This window comes from Mustela nivalis, assembly GCF_964662115.1.
Source record: "Mustela nivalis genome assembly, chromosome: 10".
Lineage (NCBI taxonomy): Eukaryota > Metazoa > Chordata > Mammalia > Carnivora > Mustelidae > Mustela > Mustela nivalis.
In genome coordinates this window covers 19,718,926-19,744,719 of record NC_139029.1, presented here as the reverse complement: position 1 = coordinate 19,744,719, position 25,794 = coordinate 19,718,926, and the positions used below count along the sequence as shown (strand labels likewise).

At 43.3% G+C, this 25,794-nt stretch overlaps 2 protein-coding genes and 1 long non-coding RNA gene across 6 annotated transcripts in view; 2 read left to right on the top strand and 1 right to left on the bottom strand.

The window, feature by feature from the left end:
- Positions 1–25,794, top strand: part of WASF2 (WASP family member 2) — a 937,387-nt gene that overhangs the window by 442,996 nt on the left and 468,597 nt on the right. The gene's annotated exons all lie outside the window — the stretch shown is intronic.
- On the bottom strand, positions 21,800–23,710 carry LOC309843378. The gene is made up of 3 exons (XR_014300106.1): positions 23,539–23,710; positions 22,778–23,075; positions 21,800–22,383 (listed from the first exon to the last, which is right to left on the bottom strand). It is a non-coding gene; the product is annotated as an uncharacterized lncRNA (long non-coding RNA).
- The window catches only part of EYA3 (EYA transcriptional coactivator and phosphatase 3), a 108,366-nt gene continuing 106,371 nt past the window's right edge, over positions 23,800–25,794 (top strand). The window contains exon 1 of one of the 2 annotated variants that reach the window (XM_082684819.1): positions 23,800–24,009. The gene's annotated coding sequence lies outside the window, so the exon portion shown is untranslated. The remainder of the gene's footprint in view (positions 24,010–25,794) is intronic. The other variant, XM_082684818.1, reaches the window with a different exon arrangement.

Below are 25,794 nucleotides of genomic sequence, written 5' to 3'. Positions count from 1 at the left end.
CACCCCCGCATGGGGCCATGTTCAGTGTGGAGTCGGCTTAAGATTCTCTCTCCATCTTCCTCCCCATTCCCCTTCCCATGCTGGCACACTTTTGTATGCATGCACGCTCTCTTTCTAAAATAAATAATCTTTTTAAAGAAGATTTATTTATTTATTTGAGAGAGAGCATGAGTGAGCATGGGGGAGGGGCAGGAGGAGAGGGAGAGAATTTTCAAGCAGACTCCCCACCTAGCTTGGAGCCAGATGTGGGGCCTGATCCCATGACCCATGAGATCATGAGCTGAGCCGACACCAAAAGTTGGATGCCCAACTGACCGAGCCACCTAGGCACCCCAGTCTTTTAAAGATGTGGTGATATTGTGTTTCTCTGCTCAAAACTTTTCAGTGGTTCTCCATCATACCCAAGGGCAGGAACATGCCCCTCTTGTTCACTGCCGTATCAATGGGCATGGAACATAGTAGATGCTCAATAAATTTGTTAAATGACAGAATGGAAATGCACCACGGTTCAAGACAGAACCACTCTCTCCTCCCTCTGAGGCTAACAATTTCTTATAATTCTTTGTGGCTCTATCCCTTGGCTCCTTCCTGTCTTCTTGGCACACCCATTCATGTGGCACAAAATGGCTATCCTAGCCTGAAACTATGTCACCTCTCAACTCCAGCACCACCTGCTAACACATACCAGGGTCCTAATTCCAAATGTCCAGGAAAAAGAAGATGTTTTGGTTCAGGTGAAGTGTCTGCCCCTGTCCATTTGGTCTTGGCTGGGAAGCCCACATGTATGGAAAAGGCATTTTCAGAGAAGAGGAGCCTGGACTGGCTGACCAGCCCAAAAAAGTGTTGATCAGGACTCAGGTGTGGGGAATCCTCAGTTCTCAGGGAGTCCAGTACTAGGTTTGGGTAGGCATTTTAACCTCATAGAGAAGATCCCAAATAGAATACAAGATATGAAATGGATATAATCAATGAACTACTATTTTTATTGAGCTATTGAACAATGTGCCAGGCACAGTTCCAAGAACTGGGTAGGTATCCATCCAATCTTCCCAACAATGTTATGAACCAGGTCCTCTTATCCCCATTGAACAGATGGGGAAGCAGAGGCACAGAAAGACTGTGGTGACAGAGCCAGAATTCTAACCAAATACTCCAACACCATGCTGCACCTGTTCCTTAATGACCTAAACAAGATAAGGATATAAGTCCCTTCACACACCAAGGAAAATGAGGCTCAGAGAGATAAAGCAGAACAAAGTACCAGGGTTACCTGGCTACAAACTAGCAAAGGCTTGATGGCAGTCATTCAGCAACTTGCTCCATAACCTAGCCCACTATAGGTTTTTTAAAAAATAGCTTTGTTGAGATCTAATTCACATACCATCCATTTCACCTGCTTCAAATGTACAGTTCGTTGTTTCTAGTATAGTCACGGATACATACATCCAACACCACAGTCAACTTGCCAACTATAATTTTACGGATCCCCCCATCCCAAAGAGGGAAGTGAATAACCAATAGGCATATAGAGAGTAGTTGCAGAATGCAGGCTACTGCCTCAACCACTGTGAGAATGCTTCTGGAAACTCCCATGGGGATAACTGTGTTTCAGAAAGATGATGGTTTGTCATTGTGCAATGGCATGGGGCAGAGCTGGGAGGAGGCAGGAAGAGGAAGCCCCCACCTCCTGGAGACAGTGATGGTCCAAAGCTGAAACTCTGGCCTTTGGGATCTCCCTCGCCTATCCAGACAACCTCTTTTCTTGTCTCTCTCCTTTACTCTTTAGACAAACACCAGTAGTCCTTCAAGACTCAGTACAGTTATCTCCTCCTCCAGAAAGGTTTCCCTGATTCATGCTCCCTGGTTGGGCTAAGTGCTCTGCCATGGTGCCTGCTGGGCATCTTTTCTTCACAATAGTTTAGCTCCTCTCTGTCTTGACTCCTCTGCCTCTGAGCAGTCCCTTAGCAGTCTTAGCAGTGCTAAGTGCCTGGACTTTGTTGTTGTTTTTGTTTTATTTTTTTAAAGATTTTATTTATTTATTTGACAGAGAGACAGAAAGCACAAGCAGGGGGAGCGGCAGGTAGAGGGAGAGGAAGAAGAAAGTTCCCCACGGAGCAGGGAGCCTGACGTGGGGCTCAATCTCAGGACCCCGGGATCACCACCAAGCCAAAGGCAGACGCCCAATTGACCGAGTCACCCGGGCGTCCCATAAGTCCATGGACCTTTAGAACTAAAAAGACATAGATTTAAATCCAGGGTCTGTCATGTCCTAGTTCTGTGACTTTTTTAAAAAAGCAAACTCTCGCCCACAACGTGGGGCTCGAATATATGACCCAAGATCAACTGCCATGCTCCTGGGGCACCTGAGTGAATCAACCAGTTATGTGTCTGACTTCGGCTCAGGTCACAGTCTCAGGGTCCTGGGATCAAGCCTTGCATTGGGCTCCTGGCTCAGCAGAGAGTCTGCTTGTCGCACTCCTTCTGTCCCTCCCCCTGCTTATGTGCTCTCTCTTTCTCTCTGTCTCTCAAATAAATAAATAAAACCTTAAAAAAAAAAAAAACCAAAAGAGTGACATGCTCCACTGATCAAGCCACCTTCAGTTGGTCTCCAGCCGTCTCCCCCAAATTCCTGTGACATTGGCAAGGGATAGCGTGGCTGTGGGGTGACAACCTCTGGGTGGCCCAAGGAATGGCGTTTCTCACGGTTACTCTTGTTCCTCTGGTGCTGTGTTTTTCTCGCATCCCCTCTCAGACACTTCTGGACACATTCCTGAGTCTCCCGTGCATCTGAGTGTCAGTAGCACTCAACAGACTCCACTGAGGTTTGGGCGAAACAGGACAAGTCCACCATCATATGGGCACCAACTTGAAATGATCTAGAAGACATCTCTGTTCTAAAATTTCATGGGCCATTACTGCCAACAGGAATTTCTTTTTGGCTGTATCCCTCTATGAGAATCAGCTCCCTCCTATCTCCTCCAGTCTCTCCCTGGCACCATTCCAGTTCCCAGCAGTCTACTCCGAAACCTCTCACTCTCCATAACTCAAAGGATTTTCTTCTCTGGACCAGACCCCAAGCTAAAGGTCAGGCTGAAGCTGGCCCACTGAACACTCATTAACATGCCCTTCATAACAAAGGACCAAGTACACTTGAAAATTACAGTGTTTCGGGGCGCCTGGGTGGCTCAGTCGGCTAAGCCACTGCCTCTGCCTTAGGTCATGATCCCAGGGTCCTGGGATCGAGCCCCACATTGGGCTCCTTGCTCCGTGGAGAGCCTGCTTCCCCCCTCCCTCTGCTGTTCCCTCTGCTTGTGCACACACACACACACACTCTCTCTCCCCACCTTTTTCTGTCTAATAAATAAATAAACTCTTTTTAAAAATATTCGGGGCATGGGAGGTTGGGGGAATCAGGTGGTGGGTATTAGAGAGGGCACGGATTGCATGGAGCACTGGGTGTGGTGCAAAAATGATGAATACTGTTATGCTGAAAATAAAAAAAAATAAAAATAAATAAAAAATCAAAAAATAAAATATTACAGGGTTTTTTCTCCCTAACAAAATTAAATTCTTACATTGGGGTCCCTTTCCCACCTGTTTTAGGGAAGCTCAAGAGAATATTGTAAGATGTAATTCTCCTGTCTCTAACAAACTTCCAGGAACTGTGGGAAACCTCCCCCCCCCCCCCCTGCGCCGGCCGCCGCCAACTTCTAGCTACTGTAACTAGTTGTCCCTGTGTAAATACAGATTGCTAATAACAATTTTATTTGAGAAATAATTCACATATCACAAAACTTACCATTTTAAAGCATACAACTCAGTGGTTTTTAGGATATTCACTCACAAGCTTGTGCAACCATTGCTGCTGTCTAATTTCGGAACATTTTCATTATCCCCAAAAGAAAGTCGGTACCCTTAGTAGTCACTTCCTATTTCTTCCTCCCCCTGCTCCTAGCAGCCACTTTACAACTGATCTTAAGGGCAAACACTTAGTCGTTGACTATTAAGTATGATGTTAGCTGTGGGTTTTCTGTAGATGCCCCTTCTAGAGGGTTCCCTTCTACTCTTACTTTGTTGAGGGCTTTTATCATGAAAGGGGGTTGGAGTCTGTCAAAAACTTTTTATGCACCTACAGGCATACCTTGGAGATACTGTGGCTTTGGTTCCAGACCATTGCAATAAAGCAAATATCGCAATAAAGTGAGTCAAGTGAATTTTGGGTTTTCCCGGGGCATGTTACAGTTATGTTCATGCTATGCTGTAATCTATTATGTGTGCAATAGCGTTATGTCTAAAAAAAGTACAGACCTCAATAAAAAAAATATTTTGTTGTTAAAAGACACTAACCATCATCTGAGTTTTCAGTAAGTCATAATTTATTTATGTTACAAATATAATAAAAAAGGACAAAGTTTGAACTATTGAGAGAATTACCAGAATGTGACACAGAGACATGAATGAGCAAATGTTGTTGTAAAAAAATGGTGTCGACAGACTTGCTTGACATGGGGTTGCCACAAACCTGCAATTTATTCAAGAAATGCAATAAAGTAAAGAGTAGTAAAACAGAGTAAGCCTGATTTGAGACAATCATATTTTTGACCTTTATCCTATTAATATGGCATAATCTATTGAGTGCTCTGTAAATATTATTGTGATGTTTTTAACACATTTTAGGTTGCTCTGTGAAATCATCATCTTGGTTTAGGAGGTCAGGTGGGCCTCATTTTAAAGGAAATTTGATAGATGACAATCCAGACTATACAACTGTAGGCTTGGTTACTTAAGTTAAAAGATTTTTTTTTTCCTTTTATGAAGTTTTCCTGAAGGAGAAAATTCATTATAAACATATGAAATATGATGCAAAAATGAGATGCTCAGGCTTTTTAGGAACTATCTTTAGTGTCAGTCCCTCTGGGCCTGAGAAAAACTACAACATACATGATGATTGCTAATCGCTCAAAATAGGCCTCACTGTAAAGTCTTAGGCCCCCTCAGGGATCCAAGAAGTCACCAAGGCAGGGGGAAATTGATCACTGGCCTCTCAGAGGCGGGAGTCTCTTCTTTTTATTTTATTTTATTTTATTTTTTAGGAGTCTCCTCTGTAGGCAGGAAAATAGAATGAGGTTTGAATAAAAATAATGGTCCACAGGAGTCCACCTTTTCCCTCCTATTATTATTATTATTACTATTATCGTTATTATTTAATTCTCTCTTCTGGAACTTTCTGCCTCAAGAGGAGAGTGGCTGCAGCAAATCTCACTCCAGATGGAGTTGTGTATTCAGCTTGGCCAATTACCACTTTGAGGACATCTGTTTTTGTGTGTCCACCATTCTTTCCTTTGGGGAACTTCCATCCACCCCACGTGATGCTCACAGGGCTGCCAATCACAGGCCTCTACCTCCCTGACCACAGATGTGACTCAATCCTATGTCAACTAGAGTTTCTCAGGGTTTTGGAAGCTTGAGTGGAGGGAGACATGTGGGGATGAAAGGTAGTTGGAGGTGAGTCATTTGATGTGTTTACTCTAAAGCACTGGTTCTCATATGTGGTCCCTGGACCAACAGCATCAGCTTCTGGGAACTTGTCAGAAATACAAATTTCCAGGCTCTATACCACACCTACTGAATTAGAAATTCTCTGGTAGGCCCCGGCGATCATCTGTATTGTTTTGTTTTGGTTTGTTCTAAGTGTATTGATTTTTTTTTTTTTTTTTTTTTTTTTTTTTTGTAATCTGTATACCTAATGTGGGGCTCAGGCTTATGACCCCAAAATCCAGAGCTGCACACTCTTCCAACTGAGTCAACCAGATGCCCTAGTAATCTGTGTTTTAACAAGCCCTCCGGATGATTTTGTCCTAGAAAATCTGGAAGTTTCTGCTAGTGGGATTCCCAGAGCTTACCTGGATCTTGTCCGGCAACATCTTGGGGTGAGGGTTACTTTGTTACTACAAGAAGGAAATCATGGACAATGGTAGACCACTAGCAATTTTTCTTTTCACATTTTCTAGCCTGGAGTCTTATATTCCAGTGTTGAAAGCTCTTCAGGGAAGAGCAGGTGATGAACTGAACAAAGCCATCTGGGTGGGAGACTAGGAGTAAGGTGACTGGGACTAGGACAAAGGTGGGCAAGACCATGTCTTGTCTAAAGGGGGCTGTTACCTACCCAATATGCTTTCTCTCTCTTTTGCTAACAGACCTACCTCCAAGTTTGTTTGGGTGATTGTGTAACTTGGGGATCATGACTTTCTAAGCTAATCATGAAGTTGCTGTTTCTAGTGTCCCCAGCCTCCCAAGCTGGGAGTGTCCATGTGACTCAACCAATGAGAGGGTTATAGAAATCTAGTGGGGGACTTCTGGGAAAGCTCTTGGTTTCCTAGTAAAGAGTTGGCCACGACTGGAGCCTCCCCTTACTTGTTCTTCCTGCTTTGAATGTGGTTGTGCCGCCTGGAGCTGGGCAGCCATCTTATGACTGCCAGGGCAGGGCAAGCATGAAGGGAAATGTCAGAACTACAGTGAGCCTGAGAGAAAAACGCCAGAAGCTGCCTGCTTCCAGACCTTCTGTTACATGGGAAAAACCAAAACCAAAAACACCTGTTTGTTGAAGCAGTTTATTTATTTGACAGAATGAGATCACAAGGAGGCAGAGAGGCAGGCAGAGAGAGAAGAGGAAGCGGACTCCCCGCTGAGCAGAGAGCCTGATGCAGGGCTCTATCTCAGGACCCTGGGATCATGATGTGAGCTGAAGACAGAGGCTTTAACCCACTGAGCCACCCAGGTGCCCCGATGTTGAAGCAGTTTAAAACTGGTTTATCTTCATAAGTTCATGGTCATTTGAAACTGAGTAAATCCTTCCAGACTTTTCTATGTGCATATTTACCTTGTAAAGGTATAAAATACATACACTTCTTTGCAACAATCTGCTTTCCGGATGTACAATAAATGATGTGCAGTATTGTACAACATTAAACTAATGTGTAATTGTAAGCATCCTTCCCTGACATGTACTATTACTTAACACTTTTCATTTTAATGACTGAAGAATGTCCATTGTATGACTATAGCATAATGCCTTTACACAGGTTTTTTTTAAAATAATTGGACAGTCAGGTAGTTTATGGATTTTTGTTTTGCCTTTTTTTTTTTTTTTGAGGGGGAGATTTGCTCTTATAAACAATTCCAGAGAACATCCTTGAAACTAACTTGTAAACTTCTGAACTTATCCTTGTAATTACATTCCTGATTATTTCCTTAACTTCTTAGAAATGAAATGACTAGATCAAAAGGTCATAAATAGCATGCTCTCTTAAGTAAAAGAGACTTTGGTTCTATTTCTGCTACTGTGAATAACGAGCCACTCATTTATTCATTATCCATTCATGTAAGAAGCCAAAGAGACGGTGTTAGGTGCCAAGTGGCACTAAATGGTGAGTCAAATAAGGTCCCTGTCTTCAAGGAGCTCATGATGGAATGGCAGAGACAGACAGGACAACAGATGGAGTGGAAGGAGTGACAATTGTGGTAGGCAGCTTCTCACAGGGTTCCAAATGTTCCCCACCTCCTGGTGTTTGTGTTCGTATAATTTCCTGCCTGTGGTTATGGGCTGGACCCAGTGAGTTGCTTCTAGTGGATGAAATGTGACAAAAGTAATGAATGTCACTTTTGTGATTAGGTTAAGAAAGACTGTGATGTCCACAGAGAGTGCCAGCATGCTCTCTTAGCCTTCTCATGAGCTCGCTCTGATGAAGCCAGCTGCCGGACTTGCTTGATGGAGAGGACTATGTGGCAAGGAACCAAGGGAGGCCTCTGGCCAGCAGCTCTTGAGGAACTGAGGCCTCAGTCCAGCAGCCTGTGAGGAACCAAATCCTGCCAACAGTACTGTGGGCTAAGAAACAGAACTTTTCTAGTTGCACCTCAAGATGACCAAGGACTCAGCTAAACTGTGCCTGACTGCTTGATCCACAGAAACTGTGAGATGAGGAATGCGTGTGGTTTTAAACCAGTACATTTGGGGGAAATGTGTTATGCAGCAACGGATAACTCACACACGAGGGGAGTGGCACAAACAAGCACAGCGTGTGACAGGTGTACCATGAGTGTGGGGCACCGACAGCCTGTCACAGGAAGGGCTGTGTCTAGGAGGATGTTGAGAAGAGAGCAGGCTTGCATTGCAATCAGCAAGCTAAGAAAGCATCAGTTTGGGGAAGAAGGGAGGGAGGTTATTTCCAGGCCAAGTCTGCAGAACAGGGGAGCTTTGTGTCCATTTCCCACACCTGTTACCAGCTCACTTGCCACAGCCTTGAGGAGAGGCAGTTTTAAAAAATTTAATTCCGGTATAGTTCATATAGTGTTGTTACACATGTACAACGTAGTGATTCAACAGCCCTATACATTACTCAGTGGACACTAAGTGTCCTCTTAGTCCCTGTCACCTATTTCATCCATCCCTTCTGGTAGCCATCTGTTTGCTTGATTAGTGGCGAATATACTGTGGAATCACCAGATCTTAAGTTTCAAGAGCACCTCACCTGCTCAGAACCCTCCCAAAGCTGGGGCACCTGGTGGCTCAGTGGGTTAAAGCCTCTGCCTTCAGCTCAGGTCATGATCTCAGGGTCCTGGGATCGAGCCCCACATTGGGCTCTCTGCTCAGCAGGGAGCCTGATTCCTCCTCTCCCTCTCTCTATCTGCCTCTCTGCCTACAGGGATCTGCTTACAGATCTCTGTCTGTCAAATAAATAAATAAAATCTTAAAAAACAAAACAAAAAAAAACCCTTCCAAAGCCCAGGAAAGGCCCAGGTAGTTTTATATTAATAGTTTTGTATTCTTTTTCTTAAAGAAGTCTCATGACTTCTGGCCTCTGTCTCAATGGATCTGCCAAGACACTTTCACTGTCCCTCACTTGGCTCTCTATCTACAGCGTAGACTCACTAGCATTTTTTTTTTTTTTAATTTTATTTGGCTCCGTTTCTTTGAAAATTGTTTCTTAGCAGCCTAACCTTCCCATCTTGCCTTCACTTCCTTAATCCAAGGGCCCTGTTCTTGAACTCTTTTAATCATCTTGACTACTGCTTTTGACATTTCTAAGAGTTTTCCTTTGGGGTAGTGGTGTCCAGAACGGATGTGTTTTTCTAAAGTAGCAAATCTGGCCTCTGACCAAGAGGCATCTGAGCAGGGCCACTTCAGTGGAGCTGACTAAACTCCAGAGAGAGACTCTCTGCCTTGTTTGCTCCCTGCCCCTCCTAACTTCAGAATGGAAAAAGTTTGGAGAACTAAAAGAGGGAATAACTAAAAAGAAGGTAGAAGGATCAACAGGACAGGGAGCGCTTTGCTCTTTCCTCAGGGGTAGAAACTCCCTGTTGGGAAGCAAGGCCATATTTCAAGATGGTGTTGGTTTCCCAGAGGGAAGGAAACTGACACCACCCATGCCCACTCTGTGTCGGGAACCTGGGCTTTCCCGCCATTATCTCATGGAATTCCCACTGCATTTCTTCAGGTGAAAAGCAAGATTCCCATTGTATAGCTAAAGAAACTGAAGATCAGAGGTGAGAAGCAGTGAGCATGCAGGTCCAGGCCCAGCTGACTTGAGAGCCCATGACCTTGTCCCACGCCCCATCCTTTACTGGTTCTCTGAGGCGGTACATCACCTACCCTAAAGTTCTAGATGAAAATTGGTGAGCATTGCAACAAACTTCCACCTGGAAATAACTTTCATAAATGAAAACTTCAGATAGGCTAAAGTCTTGTTTCTGGAAAATATGTCTAAAGGAAGAAGACCCACCAGTGCGCTGAGAGCCATCCTAGACTGGGATTTGTTTCTAGAGAGAGGAAAAAAAAAAAATGATGAGAGAAGGCAGGAGATCTAAGCCCCAATCTAGAAAATTGGGATTGAGAGGCATGATGAAAGCCGTGAAAATAACAAGCACTATTTAGCAAGTTCTTACAAAGGACCAGAACGCTTTCTAGAGTTAGTGCATAATAATCTCACAAATCTACTAAAAAGGTAGGGTTAGCATTCCTACTTTAAGTTGGGAGCCTGAAGATGAAGAAATTTATACACAGGGAGTCAGTAGTGATGCAGGACTTGACTCTAGATGTGTCTGGCTCCAAAGCCATTGCTTTTAACCATTGGGCTTTACTACTTCCAGGAGAACTGGGGTGGTAGAAATCTAGTTCTTGTGAATGAAGTTAACATGGCAGAGTGGGGGTTAGCAAGTGCCATAACTTGAGAGGGTGTAGCATCGGGGTGGCTAGGGTGCCCCCAGATCTGGTGCTCTGGGGCAGCCGAGAGGACTCAGGAGACTCTTGGCAGCCAGCAGCTAAGCACTGTGGAAGAAGCTCTTGGGACCAGAGTGAGTGGAGAGAAGCAAGAGTCTATCAGTATCCGTTGACTTCTCTCCAGATTGGCTCAGGAATTTGATGGGTGGGGACTTGGGCCTCAGGGATGCTGCTATGAAGCTGGACCAGGAAGCTGGAGCTCGCTGGCCCTCCAGGTGCTTCTGCCCCAGAGCGCTGGAGTCTCACACCTGTGTTGGGACCCTGCCCCCTCTTCGTTCAGGGACTTTAGCTTAGTGATTTAACAATCTTAAACATCAGTTTTCTGTGAAGTGGGGATAACCAGAGTATATAGAGTCAAACAGTAAATGATAATTGGGTAACTGGGAGAATTCAGTGAGGTGATGGGTATTAAGGACTAACCCAGTGCCTGGGATCCTGGTAAACGGCAGCCATATTACTGTGAGATCCCATCCTCCATGGAGCAGGTGAGGCTTTTTCTACTTTCCACTTATTTTCACTCTCAATCCTACTTTGGTAGGTGAGACTGTAGTTCGATGAGGGAATAAATTTAATGCCTTTTTCCTTTGTTCACTCTCTAAAAGCTTTTCATTGGTTTTATGGTGCACAGCTCATTTCACAATCGTGATTTGTCTCTTGCCTGGAAGTTTTTGTTTTGTTTTGTTTTGTTTTGTTTTGTTTTGTTTTGAGACAGAGAGAGAGAGAGAACACAAGCAGGGAAGAGGCTCAGAGAGCGAGGGAGAAGCAGACTCTCTGCTGAGTAGGGAGCCCAATGTGGGGCTCAAACCCAGGACCCTGAGATCAGGACTTGAGCTAAAGGCAGATGCCCAACCTACTGAGCCACCCAGGCATCCCTTGCCTGGAAGATTTTTAACTGTCATATAAAAGCAAGAGATTTTTTATGCTAGGAATTTTCTCTATACCATTTTTCTTTTTTTAAAAAAAATAATTTTAAGTGATCTCTACACCCAACATGAGTCTCAAACTCACAACCCTGAGATCAAGAATCACATGTTCTTCCGACTGAATGCTCTAGGCACCCCATATGTCTCTTGTAGACAAAACATTGGATCAGCTGTGGTTCATTGGTTAAAAACATCAGTGACTAATTCTGGTCTTAATGACAACAACAACAACAACAACAATATGTTATTGGGAAGCTATGGAATAGCTCAATGAAGAGAAGACTGACAATCAAGCCTTGGTGAAAAGATGCAAGGTAGCTCCAGGGATCTAGGTAGTAGGAAGTGATGAGCAGTTTCTCCAGGAACTATCTGATGTCCCTTATGTTGATCTACCCAAGGTTAAATTCTTCCATGAGACTGTTTGATTGACCTGAGTTGTGTTGTGTACCTAGCCCCCCTGTTCAGGGAAGGAAAGGGTACCTTGATTGAAATTCATAGTAAGGGAGCATACCCTGGGGGAGAGTAATACTCAGAAGGTAGGTAGAGATGCTGTTACTAGGAAAGGGGTGTGTATGCTGGGAGAACATGTGTCGTCTACCTTTACTGTTCTCTCTGTCTTGAAATAACGAGGTTAAGAATTTTTCAAGCGTTCTCAAATACACAGAATTGTTGAAAGTATAAAACAATGAACACTCTTATGTCCATCTAAATTCAACAATCCTAACATCTTCTACATTTGCTTTAATTTTGCTCTGAATTTTTAAATTTGGGGAACTATTTGACAAGTGCAAACATTATGGCCCTTTACCCTTTAAATACTTCCTGTATCTCCTGAGGATAACACTGATTTCCTACATAAACGTGATACCATTACCACACCTTAAAAAGTTAAGAAATATTCTATAATATCTTACAGAAAGTTCATGTTCAAATTTCCTTAACTGATAGAAGAAGGCATTTTATAGTTTTTTTTTTTTTTAAGTTAAAGATCAAATCAAAGTTCACTCATTGCACCTGGTTTTGGGTCTCTTTATTTTTTTTTCTTCCTTTCTTTTTAAGATTTATTTATTATTTGAGAGAGAGAGAGAGCAGGGGCAGGGGGAGCAGGCAGAGGGAGAGGGAGAGAGGGACTCCCAAGCAGACTCCCCTCTGAGCCTGAGCCCAATTTGGGTTTAATCTCAAGACCTTGAGGTCATGACCTGAGCTGAACCCAAGAGTAGGATGCTTAACTGAGCCACCAAGGTGTCCCTCTTTATTCTCTCTCTCTCTTTTTCAATATCTTGTTTATTTATTTGTCAGAAAGAGAGAGAGAGCACCAGAGAGAGAGCAAGTGAGTACAGACAGGGGGAGCAGTGGACAAAGGGAGAAGCAGGCTCCCTGCTGAGCAACAAGCCTGGTGCAGGACTCAATCCCAGAACCCTGGGATCATCATCTGAGCCAAAGGCAGACGTTTAACTGACTGAGCCACCCAGGTGGCCCTCCTCTTTTTTCTCTTTTAATCTAGAGCACTTCCTCTACAATTTCAGATTTTTCATGACATCAACATTTTGAAGAGTCCAGACTATTTGTCTTATGAAAAATTTTACATTGTTTTGTTTCCTTTGCATTGCTTTTGGGGGGGACATTTTTTTTTTATCGTGGTAAAAGATACATAACATAAAATTTACGGTCTTAGCCTTTTTTCTTTTTAAATTTTACCTTTTTTAACATTCTTTAAGATTTTATTTTTATTTGAGAGGGAGGGAGAGAGAGAGAGAGCCCACAGTGGGAGAGGGAGAAGCAGACTCCCTGCTCAACGGGGAGCCCGAGGTGGGGCTCCATCCCACGACTCCGGGATCACAACCTGAGCTGAAGACAGATGCTTAACGGACTGAGCCAGCCACCCAGATTCCCCTTTTAAAACTTTATTTTATTTATTTATTTTAATGCAGGCTCCACACTGGATGTGAAGATCAAGACCTGAGCTGAATGAGACCTTGAGTTGGATGCTTAACTGACTGAGCCACCCAGGCCCCTCCGTTTTAGCCATTTTTAAGTGTACAAGTCGGTGGTGCTACATATGCTGGTGGTGTCATACAACCATCAGAACTATCTATTTTCAGAAGTTTTTCAACATCCCAAATAGAAACTCTGTATTAATATACAGTAACTCCCTATTTCCCCTTCCCCCAACTTCTAATAACCTCTATTCTACTTTCTGTCTCTGTGAATTTGCCTATTCTAGGTAATTCATCAAGTGGGATCATACAATATTTGTCCTTTCATGTGTGGGTTATTTCAGTTGGTGTAATGTTTTCCAGGTTCACCCTTGTTGTAGCATGTAACAGAATTTTATTCTCTATGTTGTTTTTTATTTTGTATTTATTTTTAAAGATTTATTTATTTATTTTAGAGGGAGAGAGAGTCAGGGGGTGGAGGGAAGGACAGAGGGAGAGGGAGAGTGAATCTGAAGCCAACTCTGCTTCCCGGGGAAGGCCTCACTCTCATGACCCCAGGAACATGACCTTAGTGGAAACCAAGAGTTCGATGCCTGACTGTCCCACCCAGGCGTCCCTCTGCATTGCTTTTTAAAATTAATCTGTCACTATGTTTGCCTTGACAGCACATAAACTAATTTTAATCTATTAGAGTATTATATTTATTTTCTTAAAACTTTTTTCACAAAAAGGCACGTAGTTGGATGTATTACTAAATTTAAGAGAAACTGCCCAGACTTTTTATTTATTTTTTTAAAAGATTTTATTTATTTATTTGACAGAAATCACAAGTAGGCAGAGAGGGAGGCAGAGAGAGAGGAGGAAGCAGGCTCCCCGCCGAGCAGAGAGCCCGATGCGGGGCTCGATCCCAGAACCCTGAGATCATGACCTGAGCTGAAGGCAGAGGCTTAACCCACTGAGCCACCCAGGCGCCCCTGCCCAGACTTTTTTAAAAAAGAATTTATTTATTTATTTTAGAAAGACAGAGAGCACATGTGGAAGCAGCAGCGGGGGTCGGGGTGGCAGAGAGGGAACGAGAGAATCTCAAGCAGACTCCTTGCTGAATAAGTAGCCCAATGCAGGACTTGATCTCTTGATCCTGAGATCATGACCTGAGCTGAAATGAAGAATGGGATGCTTAACCAACTAAGTCACACAGACACCTCTGCCCAGACTTCTCTACTGGTCAAGTTAATTAGATCTAACTCAGCAAGGTCATAATTAGTGGCTTAATTTATCACTAAACTAGGGGGAGCTTGAGTGGCTTAGTTGGGGGAACATCTGACTCTTGGTTTCAGCTCAGGTCATGGTGGCAAGGTTGTGGGATCGAGCTGCTCCCTGCTCAGTGTGGAGTCTGCTTGGGATTCTTTTGCCCTTCCTCTCCCTCCCCCTCTAATCCTTCCTGAAGCACTCTCTCTCTCAAATAAATAAATAAATAAATTTTAAAAGGGAGATCACAAGTAGACAGAGAGGCAAGCAGAGAGAGAAGGGGAAAGCAGGCTCCCCACTGAGAAGAGAGCCGGATGTGCGGCTCCATCTCAGGACCCTGAGATCATGACCTGAGCCGAAGGCAGAGGCTTACCCCACTGAGCCACCCAGGCACCCCAAATATTTTTTTTTTTTAAAGAAAAATTTTCTCTAAGCTGGAATAAAATTAACCTTCTATAACAAACATAGTTTACAGCTTTAAGTGAGTAACCACTGTTTTCTTTTCTTTTTTTTTGAGAGACAGAGCGAGAGCATGAGCAAGGCATGAGGGGCAGAGGGCAAGGAAGAGAGAGAATCCCAGGCAGGCTCCATGCTCAGCAAGAAGCCCAATGCTCGGCTTGATCCCACCATGGCTCTGAGATCAGGACCTGAGCACAAACCTGTGATACCCAGGCACCACCCCTTCTTATCTTTCTGAACAAAGGAGAATGGATAACCCAGGACCTAGCATTCTCCAAAGCACTTGGATTAATGGCTTCTCACCTTCTCGAGTTTCCTTATAAAGATCAGTATTTTAGGGTATATTACAATTTTTTCCCGCATTTCTAAACTCATGAAAGTTTCATAGCATAGCTTCTATGTCTCCATTCTTTTCTGATTTTTTTAAAAGATTTTATTTATTTTATTTGACAGAGAGAGATCACAAGTAGGCAGAGAGGCAAGCAGAGACAGAGGGGGAAGCAGGCTCCCTGCTGAGCAGAGGGCCCGATGCGGGGCTCGATCCCAGGACACTGAGATCATGACCTGAGCCGAAGGCAGCGGCTTAATCCACTGAGCCACCCAGACGCCCTCTTTTCTGATTTTTAATCATTTATATAAGTATGTATCTGAATAATTACAAGCACTTTACATATTTTTAATTCTCATACAGCTCTGTGAGATAAGGACTTTTTCCCCTCCTCTTCCTCCTTCTTCTTCAATAAGTGTTTTTTAAAATCTCCATTTTATAGGTGAGAAATAAGAGGTACTGAGAGGTTTTTTGACCTGTGTGGTGTCATCATATAACTATCAGTGGGAGAGCCAGCAAATTCTGGGAGAAGAGACACAATCTCTCTAAAGAGGCCTCGTTCTTAATCTCTACACATTCTCACTTTAGGAAGAAAGAAACAAACAGAAACAAAACAACCCCAGCAAACTTGCCTGACATGTATAACATAGAAATGAATAGCCTCTATCATCCTTACCAGCAAGAATTAACTGTTTATGGTTTACTTTTAAATCTAATGGAATGCAAATGCACAGATAACAGCATTCTTAGGGGAGGACACAGACACAATTAAAAGCAAATATTAATCTATTCTCTGGTTGGCAGGAAACTTCCAAGAGGCTTCAGGTTGACCCATCTCTAGCCTAGAATAAGGGAACGGGAAGGCTGGAATTGGACAGGGATAAGGGTTGGGGATGACTCAGCTTGGTTATGGGCAACTGGCCAGGATTCCCATAGCAAGGGGTCACCTGAAAGGAGGGGAACCCAGAGTGGGAATAGGAGGTCAAAGTGGGTCACACTGATGTTAAATACAGTGAAAGCAGGGCATAAACCAGGCACTCTAGATGAATCCAGCCAGAAAGGATGATCCAGTACCAGTAAGGGAAGGAGCTGGTCTCTGGGTCTCTTGTTGCCCACTCACAATTATGTGGAGTTTCAAGGCTGTGCCAAGACAGCTGCTATTGGACATCTGTGCGAGAAGATACTATCTTAAGTGTGTTAATTAAAATAGAAAGGCATCCTGGTAAGAGTGTTGGACATGGCAGGGATATGACCATGAGTGGGAGACAGGCACCCAGAAGTGGTTAAAGTGGGGGCTGTTGTAGATAGTACAAGAATGGGTGTCACAAGGGCCTAAGTCAGCAGTTCTTAAATGTTTTGATCTTAGGATCCCTTAACACTCTTAAAAATTATTGTGAACCCCAAAAGCTTTTGTTTAAATGGGTTATAGCTATGAATATTTGCTCTTGTACAAATTAAAACAGAAAATTTTAAAGTAAAACACATATATAAATACATATTCCTTAGCCATCAGAGCAATAACATGGGAAACTGCACCATACTTTTGGGAGGACAAGAGTGGAAAAGTGAAATACTGAATTAGTATTATTTTAAGATAATTCTTAATTATCTTAAAATAATACTAATTCAGTATTTCACTTTTCCACTCTTGTCTAATGTCTTGGAGACTTCCATAGTTGAAGAAACACTGGTCCAGATAATATGTAGCATCTTACATCTAGGTAGTCCTGTATAGTCTACAAAGCTCCTTGAATCAGGAAAAGTATTCTTATTCCCATTTTATTTTTATTTTTTTAAAAGATGTTACTTATTTATTTTGACAGACAGAGATCACAAGCAGGCAGAGAGGCAGGCAGAGAGAGAGGAAGGGAAGCAGGCTCCCCGTCGAGCAGAGAGCCTGACACAGGGCTTGATCCCAGGACCCTGGAATCATGAAAGGCAGAGGCTTTAACCCATTGAGCCACCCAGGCGCCCCTCTTATTCCCATTCTATAGCTGGAAAGCACACTGCTGTGAGAGCAGGGGAGGCACCCAGCAGAGGAGGGACCCTTCCTCTGAAGAGTTCCTGCTGAAATGGTGCCCTGGGACGCTTCACTGCAGCAACTGAGTCTTCTAAGCTTCCAGTGATTCCCAGGACTGGTCACGTTCACTCAGATCCTGGAAAGCTGTAGAACTGTCTGGAACTCCAGGCTGTCTGGCATGTGGGGGGATGTTAAAGGCAAGGACATCCAGGTGCTCAGATATCCATGTGAGGGACTCTAATATAGTCATTAGGCAAATATGGAAGGATTTACCTAGAAGGCAAAGATAGTGGGTACTGAGCATTTTCAATTTTAATGTTATCCCTTCTCAGTGTTCCCCACAGGAAAGAAATCATTCTAGGTGTCTAAAGCAGAGAGAATTACTTTAGGAAAATAGATGTTTAGGAAACTATTGGAAAATCTGAAGAAGAGAGCCTGGAGGCCAACTGGGGAATTACTGATCTCAAGAACATACCTCTGTAACTAAGGTCCAAGAGTCGGAAAGCTAAGAATGGGGAACTGCCTTCCTGGTCTCTGTTGTTAACAACTACCTTTCTGACTCATGGAGCTGGAGATAGAAACTGAGATACTGCCACAGAAAACCTCCACATCTCTAGTGATGATCCTACTGACCAGTAGAAACAGCTAAGTACAGGAAAATGGCCTCTTTCTCATTTCTCTTGTAAATAGGACCCAAGTGCCTCTAATCGGCAATACCTAGCTTTCATCCAGAGCCCTCGTGATCAGGGAGCCTGAGCGGTGCCATCTTTAACCCTCCCACCTCCGCAGTATAGGAAGGCTCACTAGAGAGAAGTGGGAATGGATATTGAGCCCCAGCTGAACATGTGAAACACACAACATTTCTGACCACAGATTGGTTGGAATGTGAGTTCCACAAGGGCAGGAGTTCAGTCTGATTTGTTTTCTGCTGTGTTCTCAGAGCCTAGTATATTACAAAGTAGCTGCTAAATAAATAGGTCCCTGCACATCAAAATGAAGGTTTCCCCAGGAGCTCTTCTGGTGAATATCAGGTGGCCTACAGAAAAGGCAATAAAGTTACTCTGACAATGTCTGGGTCTATCTGCATGTCCTCTATGTCTGCTTTGACCAATAGGCTATGATGGACATGTTCCTGTGTCAGCAGAATACTCTCTAGCTCCATCCATGTTACTGTAAATGGCAAAATTTCATTCTTTAACATGGATGAATAATATTCATGCACACGCGCGCACATGTGTGTGTGTGTAACATCTTACTTACACATGCATCAATCTATGGACACATGGTCTATTTCCATAATTTGGTTATCATAGCTACTGCTGCTGTAAACATTGGGGTGTTTGTATCTCCTTGCATTAGTATTTTTGTATTTTTTGGATAAATACCTAGTAGTGTGATTGCCGGATCATATGGTAGTTCTATATTATATTGCTCTTTAGAAAATATAGTATTGTGGCAAGAAACACATAGCATAAAATTTACCATCTTAACCATTTTAAGTTTTCAGTTTAGCATATACTGAACAATTCCCCCATCTCCTCCCTCTAGTGCCTGGTTACCACTAGTCTACTTTCCATATTAACGAATTTAACAACTTTAGATACTTCACATAGATGGAATCATATAGTATTTGTCCTTTTGTGAATGGCTTATTTCACTTAGCGTAATGTCCTTAAGTTCCATCCCTATTGTTTTTTGTTTTGTTTTGTTTTTAAAATATTTTTATCTATTTTTGTGTGAGAGAGAGAGAGAGATAAAGAGAAAGCGAACTTGCCCATGCATGTGGCACATGACATGAGGGGAGGGACAGAGAGAGAAGCTGGCTTCCCGCTGAGTAAGGACCCCGAGGCAGACCCAATCCCAGGACCCTGGGATCATGATCTGAGCTGAAGGCACACACTTGACCGCCTGAGCCACGCACCCACCCAAGATTCATCCCTATTGTAACATATGACAGGATTTCCTTTTCAAGGCTCCGTAGTGTTGTTATACATATATATCACATCTTGTTTATCCATTCATCTGCTGATGAACACTTGGGGTACTTCCACTTCTTTGCTATTGTGACTAATGCTGTTATGAAAATGGCCATGCAAATATCCCTTTGAGACTCTGTTTTCAATTCTTTTGGATATACACTCAGAAATGGGAATGCTGGGTCATACAGTAATCCTTTCTTATCCCACTAACTATAGATTGCTTTTAGAGGTTCAACTGTCATGTGTATAATAAGATATTGTCTTAAACACAACAGAGAAGCAAACAGAAACAAAACCCAGACCATTGTGCTTCAGATATATCAGTGAGGAGAGTTTTAATTGAAAACTGTTAACAAAACACTGATCATACATTCATTGTTTTTTAAAAATGGAGATGTAGAACTTACAGATCTTATTTTTAGACACTTTCAGTGTGATTAGGCTTGTGTTTTGATTTGCATCTGTATTTGTTTAGAAAGAACCGGCTATAGGGGCACCTGGCTGGCATGCAACTCTCATGTGTTTGAACCCCACACTGGGTGTAGAGATTACTTAAAAATAAATAAATAAGCTTTAAAAAAAAAGACCTGGCTGTAATATATTTAGCTATTTCATAGTTTTTAAAAAAGATTTTATTTATTTACTTGAGAGAGAGTGAGTGAGCACGAGCAGGGGGAGGGGCACAGGGAGAAGTAGACTCCCTGCCTGGGGGACCCCAATGTGGGGCTCAATCCCAGAACTCTGGGATCATGACCGGAGCCAAAGGCAGACCCTTTACTGACTGAGCCACCGAGATGTCCCAATTTTAGGCTATTTTAATAGCCTTTGTTCTTTAATTAATTCTTTAATAGCATTTCTTAAATTTTGAATGAAGTATTTGAAATATTTCAAATCTACAGAAAATAATGTAACAAACATCTACTTACACCCAACTCAAATAAAACCATATTTTTTTGCATATTTCTTTAGCTCTGTCCCCAAGATTAGTGCAGTAGGTCAGGAAAACAAACAAACAAACAAACAAACAATAAACATTTCGACTTCTATTGACTGACAGCAAGTAAAGATTCATGAAATCAGAGAACAGAAACTAGTAAGTAAAATGAATTCATACATGGCTACATAAACTCTTCCTGTAGTTTGAGACACCAATCCTGTGTCTCTGAAGTCACACAGACCAGGGTTCAAGTCCTAGGTTTGCTACTTGCCAGTTGTGTGGTCTTGAGCAAGTTCCTTAACCTATCTTTTTTTTTTTTTTAATTTTTGTTTATTTATTTAAAAGAGAGAGAGCATACAAGAGCGAAGGGGTGGGAGGGGCAGAAGGAGAGGGAGTAGCAGACTCCCCACTGAGCAGGGAGCCTGAACAAAGCCTGATCCCAGGACCCGGGGATCATGACCCAAGCCAAAGGCAGACTCCCCAAACAACTGAGCCACCTTAGGAGCCCCTCCTTAACCTATCTTTGCCTCAGTTTTCTCATCTGTAAGATGGAGATAATCATAACACTTCCCAAGTTTGTTGGGATGATTGAAAGAGAAATATGAACACATATATTTACTATGTACAGTAAGTGACAGAGCAAAGCTTCAATAAATATTAGTAATTATTTATTTTACTTATCGAGCATCTACTATATGCCAATCACTCTTCTAGTACTGAAAATTCCGCAGTGAACAAGGGAGATAAAGACCCATATAAGGGTGCCTGGGTGGCTTAGTTGTTGGGGGGTCTGACTTAAGCTTGGTTCATGATCCCAGAGATCAAGGCTGTCTGCTCTGTGGGAAACCTGTTTTCCTCCCCTCTGCCTGCCGCTCCCTCTGATTGTTCGCACTCTCTGTCAAATGAATAAGTAAAATCTTTAAAAAAGAACAGACACCTGTGGCGCTTTCTTTCTAGTGACAGACATTAAACAAGGTAATTTCAGATACTAGTAGGGACTCTGAGGAAAAGGTATGGGAAGGGGATGCAGGAACTACTTTAGACAGCAGACAGGAGGTCAGGGAAGGCCTGTGGGAAGTCTTCAGGGCTGAATTTAATTGAGAGTAGCAGAAAGAATTAGTCATTGGAAGGTTTGGAGAAGAGCAGGAACAGTATGTGCTTAGGCTCTGAGGTAAGAAAGCTTGGTTTGTACAGGAAGAAAGGACAGGATGGCTGGAACTGTGTCAGGGGAAGGGAGGCTAGGCATGACATCTGAGAGGGAGAACAGGTCAAGAAGTGCTTTGTTGACCATAGATTAGAGCTTAGATTTTATTCTTAAGGGACTGTGAAGATATTGGAGGGTTTTTACTGTTAGAAGATACAACATTCTTTGCTCTCGGGAGGAATTTGTATGCTTTTCTGTGGCCCCGTTCTAGAATTCTGTACGTGCATACGGTTTAGGAAAAACTGTTCTGGGAAATAGCACATTGGTTACTCATGGGCTCCCCCCAGTGGAACTGGTGGCTCAGCTTGCATGGTTTCACATGAGCAAAAGCAAAGTAAATGGGCAATTTATCTTTTCAGTCAACAAACATTTATTGGGCACCTACAAAGTGCTTGGCTCTGTTTCGGTGCCGAAATACATCTGTGAACAAAACACAGACACCAGTGCCCTCCTGGAGCTTACATTTTGGGTGTGTATATGTGGGAGAAAGACATTTAACCAAACTGACCAGCAAATTGTTGGATAGGATAATGTTATTTGAGAAAAAATAAGTGAGGAATTGGGCTAGGAGGTGCAGGGAGGGTGGTGGTGCCTTAGTTTTAAACACAGTGGCAGGGAAGTTCTCATGAAGAGGGTAACATGTGAACAAAAATGTAAGGAGGTGACAGGGTGAATGATCAGTTATCTGGGGGAAGAGCATTCCAGGCAGAGAGATCAACAAGCATGAAGGGCCTGAGTTTATGTGCAGGTTTGAGGAGGAGCAGGAAGACCAATACGCCTTGAGATGGGGGAGGGGCAATGCGGAGTAGAAGATGAGGTTAGTAGTACTTTGGGGGAGTAGGGAGGTGTCACATGTTGAGGGGTTCTAGACCAGTTTAAAGACTTTTTTTTTCCCCCACTTGAAAATAGTAGTCCAGGAGCGTCTGAGTGGTTCAGTCCATTAAGTATCTGCCTTCGGCTTGTGTCATGATCTCAGGGTCCTGGGATCAAGTCCTGCACTGGGCTCTTTGCTCCGTGGGGAGTCAGCTTCTTCTCCTTCTGCCCCCTGCTCGTGTTTTCTCCATTGCTCTTTCTATCTCAAAAAAAAAATAATAATAATAATTAAGATCTTAAAAAAAGAAAAGAAAAGAGGAGTCCACTGGAGAAGGGACATGGTCTGCTTAAAGTTTTGTGGGTTTTTTTTTTTAAGATTTTTATTTATTTATTTGACAGAGATCACAAGTAGACAGAGAGGCAGGCAGAGAGAGAGAGGAAGAGAAGCAGGCTCCCTGCTGAGCAAAGAGTCTGATGTGGAGCTCGATTCCAGGACCCTGGGATCATGACCTGCGCCTAAGGCAGAGGCTTTAGCCCACTAAATCACCCAGGCACCCCTCTGCTTAAAGTTTTAACAGAAGCTTGCTGCAGGGTTAATAGATCATGGAAAAGTAGGGTATAAAAAAAGAGCAGTCACACATTGTGTCTTTTACCAAGAGAGGCAGTGACTGGTCAGGTTCTGAACAAATTTTGATGGCAGATTCTGAAGATCTCTCTGATGAATTTGATGTGGGGGTGCAAGAGAGGAGTCAAGGATCCTAGTAAATGACATTACTTAATAAATTGTTGTCATAGGAGGAGGTGATCAAAGAATATATAGCCAAAAACTTAGAAGAAAAAGTAATTTAGAGGCTCAGTCAGTTGAGCATCCAACTCCTGATCCTAGCTCAGGTCTTGATTTCAATGTGGAGAGTTCAAGCCCCACACTGGGCTCTACATCGGGAATGGAGACTAAAAGAAAAAAAGTATTTTAGAGGTGTATCAAGCAGTTTAAAAATAGTGGGTAATTTTTCTGAATTTTGTGGTACTTGTTAAGTTTTTAAAATTTCTAATTTGTGATTTCTTTTCTCACCCCAAAGATTCATTTTTATACCTCATATTGTATTTGTAATTTTGGATTTTTTTTTTAAAACAGGGCCCTCAAATAGAATAAATCTCAAGCCCTTGCAATACCTGAATTCAGTCTGGCTCCTTGCCCATATTTGGGCAGTAATTTAAAGTTAGCGAAGCATTAATACTGTTTCTGACATAAAATAATGGGCACGAAATAGAAGTCATTGTAAGAGTAATACAATTTTAGAAATAAGCTAATATTGGGGATTGAAACACCACCCTGGACTCGCCTCCCTACCAGTGTCTTCCAGAATTTCTCACCCATTCTTCCTCCCACAGTTTTTCTAAATCTGTCACATACATCGGCATTTCTTCTCACGATCGCTTTGGGAAGGCAGGCTTTACACGAGTCTAAAAAAAAAAAAAAAGCCATGAATGCTAAAAATATGAATGCTAAAATATTCTTTATCCGGGCTGCTTGTGCTTCAGCTGCGCCACAACACCACTGCCCGCTGGCAACCAAGCACCACCCCTCCGCACTACCCAATTCCAGGCTCCCCTCGAGCCGTAACCAGGGGCGGGGCTCTCGGGAGGGTGGAGTTGGGAGGGGTCTAGATCCGCCCTCGCCCCGCCCCTTGAGGCCTGACACATGCGCCCAGAGGCTGCTGGTGGAACGAGGTGTGGATTGTGCGGTGACTCTGGCCTCTGACTTCCGGTTCCTAGGGATGCGCATCCGGGTCACGCTAACGCCGCGGTTTCCTCCATCCGCTTGGTTCTGCTGTGAGTCTGGACCAGTACCCATGTCCTGCTTTGGGGCCTCTGCAGCCTTAAAGTGAGTCTCCGCCGAGACAGGGTCTGAATGCGGCCGGTCGAATGCAGCCTGTAGGGGGACGGGTCAAAAGTTCTGTCTTGGTCCCTGTGGGTGGGCGTTCGCTCTGCCTGTCCCTTGTCCCTGCAGTGCTTCCCTTACTTCAGCCCTTTCCCTCGCCGGCCTCGCCTCATTCACCTCGCCTTAGCCTTGCCGATCCCCGCGCACCTCTCGCCTGGCTGCCTCCCCATCTTCATCCGCCGGTTACAAGCCCGGGTTTCTTGCTTTTTGCGTCAGCGCTTCCCTTACCACTGCCTCTCGCTTTCGCCCGGCTCTCCTGCTAGCACCTCCCTGGTATCTCGCCGTTCTTTGCCGAAGCAGGACGGCCCACCTGCTCATTGTGCTTCCCCTCCTCCACTGCGAAACTGAGCCTGTCTTTCTGGGGTCCTAGGTCCCGTCCCCCTACTTCCATCACCTTCGACCCCTATATCTTCCTGGGACTAGTAGGTGACATTTGTGCTTCGCCTGGGGTTCTCCCGCCTTTTCTTAGCTAGAGGAGGGCTTAGCGAAAGTCCCAATCTGGGCCGATTTATCCATCCTGGGGGAAGTTTTGCCTTGAAGCGTTGTGTTAGAGTCAACTCTGGTAGCTTCCGTAGTTAGGGAACAACAAAGGCTTTCCCAGTTCTTTGCTGGAGCACAGTTCGGGGGGCTCTCTCTGGAGCGGGCTAACAGGTGGCAGGCACACGAAACTGCTAGAGATGGGGCTTGTGTGGTCTTGTTAACTGACAGGCCATGAGGACGTCCTGTCATTTTTGTGTTCTCTCTCCCATGAGAATGGATGCACACGGCCGAGGTAAAAGTGCAGATATTCTTGGCACGATCACCTTTGTTTTCTGCATAGGCTTTACTTACAGGACAGTTGCTATGACAGAGGACAGAGTTTCTTGGGAGATTTTTAGCCCCAGATTTGGCAAAAATTTTATTATCACTGAAATTTTGTTTCTTGCTAAAGAATGCACTGTTAGTAATTTCAAAAGTACATTTTCTTTGCTTGAACTCAGTGTGCATATGTATCTTTATCCTTAAGTCTCATAAATTGTTTCTTTGTTTTTCCTATATTGACAAGTTTTCTATTTTTCTTCCCATTTCTTTATAAGCCAGACATTATACTACATTATCTCTTCGACTATTACTCTTTCACTTTTCTTTATTGTTTTTACTTTACTCTTTTTTTTTTTAAAGCTTTATTTATTTGAGTTGGGGGGGGGGACAGAAGTAGGAAGGGCAGGGGGAAGGAGAGACTCTCAGGCAGACTCCCTGCTGAGATTGGAGTCTGCTTAATGGATTTCATGACTGAGATCAGACCTGAGCCAAACCAGGAGACACTTAACTGACTAGTCTTAAAACCATCTTTTTCTCATTTGAGACTTAGGTTTCTCTTAAATTTCTGTGGTGGCTCTTAGTCACCTCTAAGATGAAGAGATTGGATTTCATAGTGATTTGTGTCCCATTTCTCAAATTTTGTGATCTGAGGTGTATTTTGAGACACAGGTTTGGATAATTTTAATTTTTTTTTTCTGATGTTTTTAGTGGTGTCCAGCATATGATTGCAAATGTTTTTCTGTAAGCAGCTTCTGGAATATAAATTGTGCTCTGAAATTTAGTACTTAAGTGAACAGAATAAATGTAGCTTTTAGTGTCTGCTTCATTTTTGGCTGGTGAGTTATAGAAAAATTTCTCTCATTTTATGATACATATACATATGCAAGCATAGCATAGACCTTGACTCATTCCAGAATTGAGCTGCTC